The sequence below is a fragment of the Euprymna scolopes genome, chromosome 5 (assembly GCF_053919585.1).
Source record: "Euprymna scolopes isolate OS-2025 chromosome 5, ASM5391958v1, whole genome shotgun sequence".
Classification (NCBI taxonomy): domain Eukaryota; kingdom Metazoa; phylum Mollusca; class Cephalopoda; order Sepiida; family Sepiolidae; genus Euprymna; species Euprymna scolopes.
The window spans coordinates 104,449,476-104,463,026 of NC_136486.1; positions in this window are offsets into that span (position 1 = coordinate 104,449,476).

Sequence of the window (13,551 nt, forward strand, 5' to 3'; positions counted from 1 at the left end):
TATTTACATAGGCCACGCTGGAGTAGGTTAAATATGCGTAATCACTGCTTGTGTAGATTAGTGATAATTTTTAAAGAAACTTATTTCAACTGAAAGCATTATGTACTTGTGTTAAATGAAGGGTTTTGCGTCCTATTTATTGTTTACTTTGCTAATCGTTCTCTTTTACTATTCTTTTTACGGGTACCTTACTAAGGGTACTTGTAAATGTCTGTGTTCTTATCAATGTTCTTATATGCGTGTGTGTATCCTCTTATTCTTACCACGTTTCTTGCCTTGGACGGTTCCGAGACATGTACGTGCAATAACATAATCGTACATACCTGCTTGCCTTGTCCAACGGATATCTTCTTGGACATTGCTCTGACATCTCATGGGGAGTGGTCACTGCTGCAGACAGACACATTGATAACACAAGATTTGAAGCTTAAATTCTTTTATTAAAAGGCAAGCCTATATCTGGAACCCTGGTTGTCAGGAGAGACCCTAATCTTCCATTTGCTTCATCTGCAGTCCAAAACCAACTCCCGGCCCATGTGGCTGTCAACAGGAAGCCTACGACCACAATTACTATTTTACCCTTAATTTCCGGTGCACATCACCCCTAATTTCCAGTGCATTCTATCCTAGGTCATTAAAGGTGACGGAGTTTGATGGGTGTCAAATTTAACCTCCTCCGACCCTGCTAAATCACTGATGGGAAACCCAAAATGTTTATATGACTTCTATTTCTAAAAACTACCTATATAGCATTTAAGCTGGGATTCCCAATACTACACTTGGGTGTCATACTGAATTTAGTATAAATTCCAAAAAATGTGAAAAATGATCCAGTAACAAATCGTCCACAATTACTGTCTGATATTTTCTGCTTAAAAATGCCACTCTTAAAGTCAATGTGTCGGTTGTTATACTGGATTGGTCGCACAACTTTTCCACATTAAAACCTACAATAACTCAATAGATTTTATTTTTCTACTGAATCATTTTTCATAACTTTTTGAATTTATACTAATTTTGAAATGACGTGTAAGTAAAGGTTTCACCTAAGCACTGAAAATTATTTGGTAAATCCCTATTTCAGTCACATAACTTGGGAATGTTTTGGCACTGTTCTTAAATTTAATTTTTGGTCCTTGTGCATTATGATTAGATGTCATAAAAATGCATTTTAAGTCTAGGTACTTATGTCATATCAAAATTATTAAAAAAAAAAAAAATAATAATAATTGCAGAAAATGGAGGTTTGTTAGAGCTGTTAAGAAAAACATTGATCTGCCATTTTCTAATTTGAAATGACAAAGGAGATAAATCGGCTTGTCATACGGAATAGGTCACAATAGAAATTTAGTTCTCTCCCACTGCAAGAACTCTGACACCAGGATCGAAAAGTGAGATTGAGGTGTCACTGCCCACGAGGAAGGGCACTCTAACCTGCAAAAAGTGTCTAGATAGCCCTGTCGGCATTCCCCGATAAAGACATAAACCATAAACTAACCACTTCTCAGAAGACAAAGCTTGGGAGGGTGGACCTCCTAGAACTGCACAGAACTAGCATGACACCGCAATCAACAGGGACCAAATTATTACTGGAATGGTCTAATTTGATTTTTGGACCGAGGATGAAAATCCCTCACAATAGAAGATGCCAGGTGGCTGTTCCACTAGAGGCGATGCAAATTTTTTAAGCTAATTGATATAGCTTTTTTAATTAATATAGCTTGTTGAAAAATTCTTACATATCTCAAGGCATGGGAAATTTTAAACAAACTATTACGGTAGGATTTTATTTATTATTTGTTTTTTTTTTTTTACATAGGAAACTTGTACTTAATTAGAATCCTTTCATAATGAAATTTTCTAGGAAAAATAGCCGTTAAGTGTTTGCAGGTGAAGATTCCTGAAGACTAGAAATCTTGCCTCTAATTAAGACTCCAAATGTTAGTTCTGTTTGTCTATAGCAGCAGTCACAAAACTTTTTTTTTTTCTTCTTTTTTTATTGCAGGCCGGATAGCTGTTAGAATGACAAATGTGAGCCGCATAATCATTCTATTCAATACTTGCAAGCCTGAGCAGTAGCTCTGGGGAAAAAAAGATGACAAACTAAGTTTAGCAATTCATGTTGATCATGAGTACTGCGCATGCAATGAACAAAAGCAACCAACATGTTTATTTACTAAAGCTATCAAAGAAAGTAACAGAAAAAAGATAGTTATATCAGACATAATGTGCACGTATCCGAATCTTACAAACTAAGCAGCAAAAAAGGTTGGCAAGATTTGTGAAACTTTTTTTAGCAGCCATAATGAAGGGTGAAGAAAATAAAATGAAAAGCCGTTGAATTAGAAACGTAATTATCCTGTTCAAACACGAGGATTTAGGGGTCACTGATGAAGCTACAGCTCACCAAAGGTATGGAAGAATTGGGAGAAATGAAATGTCTGCTTTAAAGAACAAAGCAATCAGGTCTCTACAAGCATGAAAATTTCCTAGTATTCTAAACATAATATTCAAATTGAAATTTTATCAGTTTTGTTTTTTACACTTTAAAAAAGTAAATTCAAGTACCGTTGGCAGGCCGAATGAACTGACGTCTTTGGCCCACTGGCCGTAGTTTGGTGACCCCCCCCTCCCCGGTCTATAAGGAGATCCCTACATGGACCCTAACTATAATTGGACCGTTAAATGTTCAGATGAAAAATAATGTTTGGCTATTTATGTAATTTCTCTGACTAGTCTGCCATGGAGATTGGGTTATACAAGTACATAAGTGTACACCAATTAGTTTGTCTATTTAAAAAAGGAAACCGGATTTTTTTTTTTTTCTCACGTGATTGCAAAAATTGAACCAGTTTTGATTATTTGATTTGTTTTAGCATGCTGTACTTGTTTACTTGTACAATTTTTTTTTTTTTTTTGCTGATTGTGCAGTATAGTTAACAAGTGATGAGAAAAAATAAATGTATATTCATTTGTAAATGTCAACGAAACGATACTATCTTTTAAGTGGGTTTAAATCCATAATGAATGAAATATTTTGAAAGAATTTGGCTAAGAGTAATCAAGTTGTCACAAAGAATAAACTGGACTATCCACACACACACTCCAGATTAACCGGTGGGGGGGGTGTAATGGCTAAGTTTAATAGATTTTAATTATTTTTATTTAAATTGGCTAAGTAAACGTAACAAATGCATGGATAATAAATCTTACCATTACTAAACACATCTGGAAATTATATAGACAATTAGAAAAGTAATTTTTTTTTTTTGCACTTGGTAACACATTTCTATTTACCTCGTTTCTTTCTGACTTCTACTGCACAATCACAATTTTTGATTGATTGTTTTATATGTATTTTGTATTGACTGATTTATTTCTGTTTCAGTTTTAAGTGAGTTTCAATTCAATTTTTTTAATTAATAACAAACACGTTAGGATTTCCAAGAAGGAGGTAATGTCGTCTCAAAAAAAATTTCAGTCTGTTTGAAAATGATTTTTTTTTTTTTTTTTCCAAAAATCACCAAAACAGATCTAAATGGGGGAATGCATCAAAATGGATATAATTTGGTTATGTTGACAAACACCAGAAGTTTACATTGTATAAACATTTACTTCCAGAGCAGTTACAAATTCTTTTTTCTGACAAAAATAAATACAAGACCTTATAAAAAAGCAAAATTGTTTTTATCATAAATTACGACTGTATCACTAGTCAATCATGTGATCCTAATCACTAACAAAAGGATTTTTCTTCCAAGTAAAACCATTTATTATGAGATTAAAATGATACTTGGTCTCTCTTCCAAACGACACTTACAATCCAGACAAACGGCCACCCTACTGATGGGGCCATGAATTTTGTGACTGCAGTCCCATGCAAAGGGGAAAGCCACCACCAGGAGTAGGAAACCATCTGCAGGCTGTGGATGGCGATACATTAGATGATTTTGGTGTCAGTAATTTTTCCACTTTGGTCCTTACTATTACTGATGCAATTCTCTATCTATACAAGACCCAAGCACATCCAAGGATGGAGTACTGTTGCCACATCTGGGCAGGAGCTGCTAGGAAGACTGTATCCTACCTTGATAGAGTTTAGAATAGACTTTGTAGCCTGCAACCTCTTTCTCACAGAAGAGACGTTGCGAGCCTGTCTCTGCTTTATCGTTATTTTCATGGCAAGTGCTCTTCTGAGCTCCAATCTATGCCCCCCTCCTCGCTAAACATTCACGAGAAACACTCGTTTGACTGTAAACATTATCAATAATTTCCCCCACTCTTTATCTGTACCTAAACGTAAATTCCATGAACAAAGCTTCTTTCTTAGAACTGCACACCTGTGGAACTCTCTTCTGTTTACCTGCTTTTCAGCTGATTACAATATGGTAGTCTTCAAGGTTAATGTAAACAAGTTCATGATGAGCCGTTCCTCTTAAGTAATCCAATTTACCAAATTTACCCTTCTAACGATTACTATTATATTGTCCTTTTGACCCTTACCCTCAAGTGGTCTCTGGACCTTGATAAGTGCTGAATAGGGGACACTTAAAGTATATCTAGAATCTATCTATCCAAAATTTATGTAATTTATTATTTACAATTAAGAAGATAAACAAAAATAGTCAACTTTTACTGTTTAGTTCAATTTATAAAACTTGCTATGTTTGCGTGTCTGTTTCCATATTTTTTTTTTATTTTTATTTTTTTTTTTTTTAACTGCATCTTCTAAAACGGAAAGGTTGCAGAACTGCACAAGCTAGGTCAAATGATTGTATTTTTGTGGACTGTTCTTTCATGGGTCTTTAGTCGGTAAAAATAGCTGCTAAGGGGTTCAAATTGAAAAAATTGAGACTTGGCAGGCATAAGTTGACTTGTGTGAATGGGCAAATATATATGTATACATTTATACATTAAAGTTAGTTCTATTTTAGCTATTTGTTATTCATCTGATAATAGCTCAAACCATAACAATTAAGGCTGGAGCGCTAAATGTTTTGGTTTCAATTCTAGCTGATGGCACCCAAGTAATTTTTTAACTTTTGAAATCACTACAATATAATAAGTAATAGAGAATTGGCTTTTCAATAATAAATATGAAATTTGCTTAAAATTAAAATGCCATATTTAAGCATTTTTTACGACTGGGCAATGCCGAACGCTCTGCTAGTTACAAATAGTTTAGTTCTTTGCTCAAGGTACTATTGTGACAATTACGATTTTGATGGACTGAATATAGGGTTGGGCAATTAATATACGAGGGGCGTGCAATAAGTAATGCCCCTGACCCACTTCCCATAGTAGTAGAGCAATGAAACTTGGCACAGTTATTAGTCTTTCTCTACATAGGAACCACCCAAAATTATGCATTTCTCCCATCGTTTGATGCAGCTCTGGGGACCGTTTTTGGAGAACACCCCAGGTTGGTCCTCCAACCACAATGTGACTTCAGATATCAAGGCTGCATCATCTGGGAAACGCTTTCCTTTTGAAAGTCAGAGGATGCAAGGTTAGGGGAGTAGGGAGGATTTCATAACCACGCACCCATGCTTCTGATCTGGCAACATGCGAGTTGTGGACCGGAGCTTTGTCCTGTGGAGGAGGGTACCTTTACTGATCTTGCCCCGCCTCTTGATTTTGATAGCTTCCCTTAATTTCCTCAAAAGTGAAGCATAATAGGTTCCTGTAATTGTGGTACCCTTTGCCAGAAAATCTGTCATCACTACTCCGTCCTGGTCCCAGAAGACTGAGCATGACCTTGCCAGTGGATGGCTGCACCCTTGCCTTCTTTGGAGGTGGTGAGTCCAAGTGCTTCCACTGCATTGACTGGGCTTTGGTCTCTGAATCATAGTGATGGACCCAGGTGTCATCCTGTGTAATCAGTCTTTTGAAAAACTTTGACTCCTCTTCTTGACACATCTCCAAATTCATCCTCGAGCACTCGATGCGTTCTCACTTCTGGAATGGTGTGAGCAACCTGGGAATCCATCTGGCAGACACCTTATGCATATGCAAATGGTCATGAATGATAGTTTCCACAGACCCTGTACTAATCTTGACATCTTGGGCTATTTGGCGAATAGTAATGCGTCGATCTTCCAAAATGGCAGCCTCAACTTGACAGACAGATGCCTCATCAATGGCAGAAGGGGGGGGGGCGACCAGGTCTGGTAGCTATTTCCATAGACTTCCGGCCATGTTTGAATTCACGATGCCAGCATTTTACAAGGTCATATGATGGGGCATTATCAGCATAAGATTCTTTCATTTCATCAAAAGTCTCCTGTGGTGTGCGTCCTTTCAAATACAAAAACCAGATCACTGCTCGACATTCAACAGGCTCCATTTCACACCTGTAAAACAGAAACCACAATTAGTTCAGAGCTGTAATTTGCCACATAACCCGTAGAGATATAAATCATTGCACATGCAAAATTTCAGCTAGATCAGACAACTGGAAGTGGGTGAGGGGCATTACTTATTGCACGACCTTCGTAATTTCATTCTTAAACAAAAAATGAATACCACTTTTCAAAAAAGAAAAAATGCACCAAAACAATCATAATTATCTAATCTTAGATCAACTATGCTTGAAACACAATAAAAAAACAACCAAAATGATGCATTTTCGCTTGACACCATTTTGTTTGTTTTTACTTTCAGCTGAATTATAAACACACATGACATCACAGATGTTTTCTTTTTACAAAACGTTTTGTTTTGTAAACGAATAACTTTAAAAAAAAAAAAAAAAAAAAAAAATGAAATAAGATGTTGTGTAGGTTTATTTGCAAGCATTTGGTAAACCAGAATAATAACTGTCAACAATAAACGGTGTTTGGTCAGAATTGGTCCCAGATACGAAAAACTCCCTGCTTCGGCCAAAACTAAGTAAAAGTAGGTGATAAAGAAAGTCTGGAAAGTTTTGTGTAAATTTTTATATTAAATAATGTACAAAAATAATTATTCAAATAAGTTTTCTTTTCTAATTTTTGTTGTTTAATCTGTCATATATAGAGAAAATGAAAAAAATTGAATGAATACAGAGAATGTGAAAATCTTATTGGAAGTTATATTGTGAATGGAGTTTAATATCTAGAACCGATTCTGACCAAACACAATTTATTGCAGACTTTAAATTCGTTGTTATTCTGGTTTATCATAAAATTCTTAGAACTGCATGCCTGTAGAACTGTTCTGATTTCCTGCTTTCCAACTGACTACAATATCATCAATGTGAATAAGTTCTTGATGAGCCGTCACCTTAAATAATCCAATTTACCAAATTCCCACTACTAACGATTACTACAATATTTTCTCATTGACTACTGTAGATTCATTAACCCTTATCGAGTCGCCTCTGGGCCTTAATAAGTGGTGACTCCTTTGTAAAAACAAAAATTTTTAAAATACATAGTGTCACAAAGATAGGTAAAATTCAGTAGTGACACTTTTCTTGAGGTTGAGGGTTCAATCCTCTGTGTGGGCGATACTAGAACTACAATTCTGAATTAAGATATCTATTCTGTATTGGCTGATGGAACGAGAGCATGCTACCCCCATGGATTAAATAATGTTTTGTTGGAAATTCCATACAGATTCTAGAATTCAAGAATAAGATTTTCAAGTTCAATAAAATATACCTGTTGAAGGTCAGAGGTTACATCGACCGTAATGGTGTGCAAATAATACTCACTATGAGAACAGCAGTCCGAATAATTCAAATAGTACAAATGTTTTCTTTTTTTTTTTTTTTTTTCTTTCATTTTATTGCCAGCTTTTTGGTTTTCACTGATTTTTTTATTTATTCTAACTCATTGTGACTTATTTAAATGTTATATTTTGTGTGTGTGTGTGTGTATATATATATATATATATATATATATATATATATATACTAGCATTTCAGCCCGGCGTTGCCCGGGTGTTAGGAGGTGTATGTTGAGCAAAAAAAATGCGGTCAATTTTTTTAACTTTGACCCCTATTACGACCCCATAACCTTTGTTTTGGGCTCAAATCAAGTTATTAAGTTAGATCCATGTCCAAGGAACCTATATCTAAAATTTAAATTGTTTAGACCCAAAATTGGCGGAGGAGTTTGGTAGAGTTCTCAAAGGTCAAATTGTTGAATTTTGACCCCTTAACAGCCAAATTTCTGGCCGAAAACGGATCAAAGATTTTCCCAAATCTCAGTACCCTTGTATATCAAATTTCGAGTCTGTAGACTGAAAATTGACAGTTGTGTAGGGAAATGTGCACACACACAGACATGTTCACTTTTATAGATATATAGATTAGGAGGTATATTTGGTTTAAAAAAAAAAACGGGGAAAAAAGTGCTCTATATTTTAGTAGAGCTAAATGTTTTTATTTCAACCTTGGTTTTTTTTTTTTGGTTTTTTTTTGCTTAAATCGTTACAGATTGTTTCAATCGTATTATCCTGCCAATCTCTTCAGACAATTCAAGTTTTTTTTTACTTGAATTGTCTGAAAAGATCGGCAGGATAATATTGTCCCATCGATTAAAACAATCTGTGATGATTTAAGCAAAAAAAAAAAAAAACAGACAAGGTTGAAATAATAAAAACATATATATACATACCTCTATTTTCACTGCTGGTATTTTATTAATATGCAGTAGAACCCCAGGATACGGTGGCCCTAAGATACATTTTTTTTTTTTCAGGTTATGATGTGAAATACGATGCTTTTCTGGACCCTGGTTACGGTATTTACTCGCCTTATGGTGTTATTTATATTATTTGATTATATACATGTGTATTATATACTGTACTGTATTTTGTTACTAATTAATGCTTGTACAATGTAAACAATGTTAGGAGAAAAAGAGGATCGAATATATCTTATTTTATTTATTAACTAGCAAGACCTACGGAAATTCCACAGCGGCATCTTTCATATGTAATATATTGTTGCTAGGCATTCTGTGGACGTTCAGCATAAATGGAGATCCCATGATATTATTGTAGCCCTTTCATTAAAATTGCAAAAGTATTTAACTTAATTAATCCTAGCGCGAAAGAGCAGGACACAAAATGTTTTAAATAATAGAATAACAATAATAAAGACTTTCACTGGTGAGGACTGCTATTGACCGTAAACAGTTATACAGGCCTTTGGAAATTTTCATCTCTATTTTTCTCGTTATGTACTGAATATTTGTTAATGAAACCTATATGAAATATGTTCCTTATTAAATTTTAAAGATTTTCTATTCTGAAAGAAGTTTAAAAAAATTTAATCTAAAAAAGTTATTTTAAAGTTTTTGTTTAAAAAAAAAAAATCAGATTTTCTCATTCAGACTTTTATTACAAAGAGGGGATTGCAAAAATGAGTTGTGGTGTGAGGAGAAATACAAACTGAAATAGAGAGTTTTAAAATATAATATTAAAAAGATGAGATACAAGTTAGAAAAGCATTTCATCCAAGGCATGAAAATTGTTAAACAAAATGTTTTAATTATAGGTTTTAAAAATAAAGGTACAAGATTCAATTTGAAATTTATTTATCTTTAAAGTGCACTTTTATAAATTTTGCAAAGGTATAAAAATTTAATTTAAATTGAATCCAAAAAAATTACCTTGGATTTATTTTATGTGATGTACATTTTGTTGCAATTTAAAAACATAATCTTTCATCTAGCAATTAATGATATAGATATGATTTTTTTTTTTTTTTTTAAGGGGCAACAGAATGTACATTACATAAAATAAATCCAAGGTAATTTTTTGATTCAATTTAAATTAAATTTTTATACCTTACTTTGTAAAATTTATAAAAGTGCATTTTGAAGATAAATAAATTTCAAATTGAATCTTGTACCTTTATTTTTTAAGCCTATAATAAAAACATTTTGTTTAACAATTTTCATGCCTTGGATGAAATGCTTTTCTAACTTGTTTGATTAGTGTCGTGTCAGAATATATTTGATTACAGTTTATCTCCAATGTCCTTATGAGTTTGTGACATATTTCCATTGTATGGACGCTGGGCACAAACGGAACCCCCACGATATCATATCATCTTCAGACAAAACAGATACTAACCTTGCATTCTTGCCTGAAGACCAAGAAGGTAGATTTTAGTTTCAGGTATACCCCAAAAGTGACTTTTTTTTTTTTTTTTTTTTTTTTTACATTGCTTCTTCAGTGATCAAGACCTTCTATTTATTAAAAAGGAGGATGGAAAGTGATAACATTAAATTATCGTATCTATAATTCCCCTTATTAATAAATAGTATCTCCGGATTGAATAGTTTATAATCTGGAAACCTGACACATGTATGTATGTACGTACATTAAAGGTACTACGGTATTAATATATAGATTTATTTTTTTACAAACGAATCGTCACTTAAGTCCCAAAGTCACTCGAGGATAAGAGTTATTGAATTTGTCAGGTAGACGGAGAAATACTGAAGGAATAAATAACAATGGTTTTAACGAGTCAGAAATTGGTTAATTAACACAATCAGACCTTGGGGATGGGGAACGGTTTCAACAGTGTGCTAATGACCATGTTTAAAGTCAGCATAACATCTCTTGGGTTTCTTTTTCTTTCAATGTATTAACAAGTCACCACTTATTAAGGCACGAAGGCAACTTGAGGATAAGTTATTGAGTGTCAGGCAGACGGTAATTAAAAGGACTGCTGAACCAGAATTTGTTTATCTTGGACTTAAACAGCAATGTTATAGTCAGCTTGGAAGCAGCCCCATGGTACTGAATTCCAGACATTCAGTTCTAGGAAAGAAACTTGTCTCATGGAAGTTTTTAGTTTCAGGTACACAGGAAAAAGAGGAATTTGACAGTGGTTGGAGAAGATGAGTTTTTGTTAAGAATGTTTTGCAGAGAGTTGACCATAGATTGGAGCTCAGTCAAGCACCTGCCATAAATAACAATAGAATCGAGAAAGACTACATCTCTTCTGTGAAAAGAGGCTGTAGGGTGGAGAAAAGAACATCATCCACTAGATTTCAAAATCAGTTTTGTACCGACTCAAGCCAGGAAAGGATGCTCTGAATGGCACGTCTGTAGATGGGGCAACAGGACGTATTTTACTCTTATACAGGTTAAGGATTGCTTTAGGAGTCGGGTACTTTCTGGAGCGGTGCCTTTCATAACTTTGCAAAAATTTTATAACTTTTTGCAAAGGATATTGTTGATGTTTTAATTTTCACTGTTGCTATTTATTTGTCTCCCTTCAAGGGAATAGGCACAAAGTTCGGTTTTTAATGTGGGGACAATCAAGCTCCCTAAAAAAGAGGTTTGGTACGAAAATAAAAATTACCTCAATGTAGAAGGATTTCTCCTCCACCTACTCCAAAAGAAGAGTAGAAAATTGACGTTACGTTTACGTTTTTGCAGCCCCGCAATGTTCGCATCCCTAATTTTGTCCTTTAATTCTCACAGTCCGTGAGTGACGTTTTAAACAAAGGGGGGGGGGAGAATAGCTGTTTTCTGGGTTGGAATCTTATCTGTGTAACAGTAACACATGTTTGGTTATTTTCTTACCTTAAAGTAGTAGGTTTGTTTTTTGTTTTTTTTTTTTTTGTTTGTTTTTATTGTTGCTTTTGTCTTTAGCTCTATCAAGTGGCTTCATGTCTTGTCTGGAGTGATTTCCATTAAAAAAAACTCTCAAAGACTGAGTTTGTTTTATTTATATTTTATTGCTTCGTTCAGACACTTTAAATCCTTTTCAAATAAAATGAGACAGAATTGTCTGGCCACCGACCGGAAGTGTGCATCAGTAGATAAGATAAATACGCCCCACCTTATCATTAAAGCAGGTATTATGTCATCCCCATTAGATGTTTTTCTCCTGTTCATTTAACTCTTATTTGTGTCTTTCTTATCAGCGACGACCTTGTGAAGAAAGCGAAAGCCTATCTTTAAAGTTTAACAAATTTTAAATTGGCTGCAAAAATAAACATTTCCGCTATAACTTTTTATTTCTTTTCTTGTATACATATTAACATCAATTCCGTGGGAATGTGACCACCTTGCTGAGGAGTTATTCATTCTAATACAAAGCGTACTCATGACCCGTTGGGTCACAACGACTACCATTATTTATTCTATAACGATTTCACTTTTTAATAAAAATCTATTGTAATTACAAAGGCTACTTCCCTCGAAATGTCATGAACATATTTTAAGAAAGGTTTTGGTGATTTATTATTTTTCTTTTAATTAAATTATTTTAATTACTATTAGTATAGGCAAAACTATTGCATATATATATATACATATAGGAAAATAAGACAATAAAATTACAAATAGATAACACAAAACATTAATCTAATTTATAAAACTCACTATGTTTCTGTGTATATGTGTCTGTCTCCATTTGTTCAAACTGCATCTCCTCCGAGACGCAGATCAAATGATTGCATTTTTTGTGGGTCGTTGTTTTATAGGTTTTTAACCAGTAAAAATAGCTGCAAAAGGGTCAAAATTGAAAAAAAGATTGGAAGTTGGCAGGCGTAAGTTAACTAAATATGTTATTCGTACACATGCAGAAATATGTACATTTATATGTTAAAGTCGGTTCATTTTTAACTATTTATTATCCATCTGACTCAAATGATAGCTCAAATGGTAATGACTAAGGCTGGAGCGCTATGTTTTGGTTTTGATGCTAGCTAAGTGCACCAAGTCTTTTTTTTTTTTTTTTTTTTTACTTTTGAAATGACTATTATATATTGGGTACAATATAATAATTGATAGAGAATTGACTCTATAATAATAATAAAAACGAATTCTGCAAAAAAAATTATAACATTATATTTAAGTGTATTTTATGACTGGGCAACGCTGGACGACTAGCTAATCTAATATATAAAAGGCTGTCTCCATATTTTCAAACTCTATCTCTTCCGGAACTAAAAGTCACAGAGTGGCGCTAGGGGCCTCAAATGACTGGATATTTTATATACCGTTCTTTTATGGGTCTTTAGCTGGTTAAAATTGTTTTTAAGAAGTCAAAATTGAAAAAAATCGTTATACATTTTGTACATTCATCTTAGTTTATTTTTAATCAGTTCATATGCGTGTCACGTTGGTACAGTGGTAACGTCACCAGCTTTGAATGCTACAGTTTTGCTTTCGGTTTCGATTCTAACTGATGGCACCCAAATACTTTTTCATTACTTTTGAAATCACGACTCTATAATAATATGAAATCTGGACAAATTAAAATATCATATTTAAGCGTATTTTACGTCCGGGCAAAGCTGCCCCCCCCCACCCGCTAATTTATTATAAACTGTTTAAAACTGTGCCTAAACCTAAACATAGATTCCATGAACAAAGCTTCTTTCTTAGAACTGCACATTTGTGGAACTGGCTTCCGTTTACCTGCTTTCCAGCTGACTACAATATGTTCATTTTCAAGTCCAATGTAAACAAGTTCTTGAGGAGCCATTCCCCTTAAGTAATCCAATTTACCAAATTTACACTACTAACGATTACTATGATATTGTCCCATTGACTACTGTACACTCTTAAACCCTTATCCTCAAGTGGCCT